Here is a 205-nt window from a genome sequence, read left to right on the forward strand (position 1 = left end):
CTCTCTCCCTCCTTTCCCTACTCATTCCTCTTCCCAGTTTTTCATCTCCATCCCCCATCTTCTCCTTTCCTTATCTCTCCTTCCCTTCTTTCACCTCCTTTTCCTCTACTTCCTACCTCCTTCCTTACCTTATTTGTTCTTTACTACTTTCCCCTCATCTTCTTCATCTTTTCCCCCCTTTTAATGTCTTTCCGCAGGGAATGAA

The sequence above is a fragment of the Penaeus monodon genome, chromosome 23 (assembly GCF_015228065.2).
Source record: "Penaeus monodon isolate SGIC_2016 chromosome 23, NSTDA_Pmon_1, whole genome shotgun sequence".
NCBI classification, from domain to species: Eukaryota; Metazoa; Arthropoda; class Malacostraca; order Decapoda; family Penaeidae; genus Penaeus; species Penaeus monodon.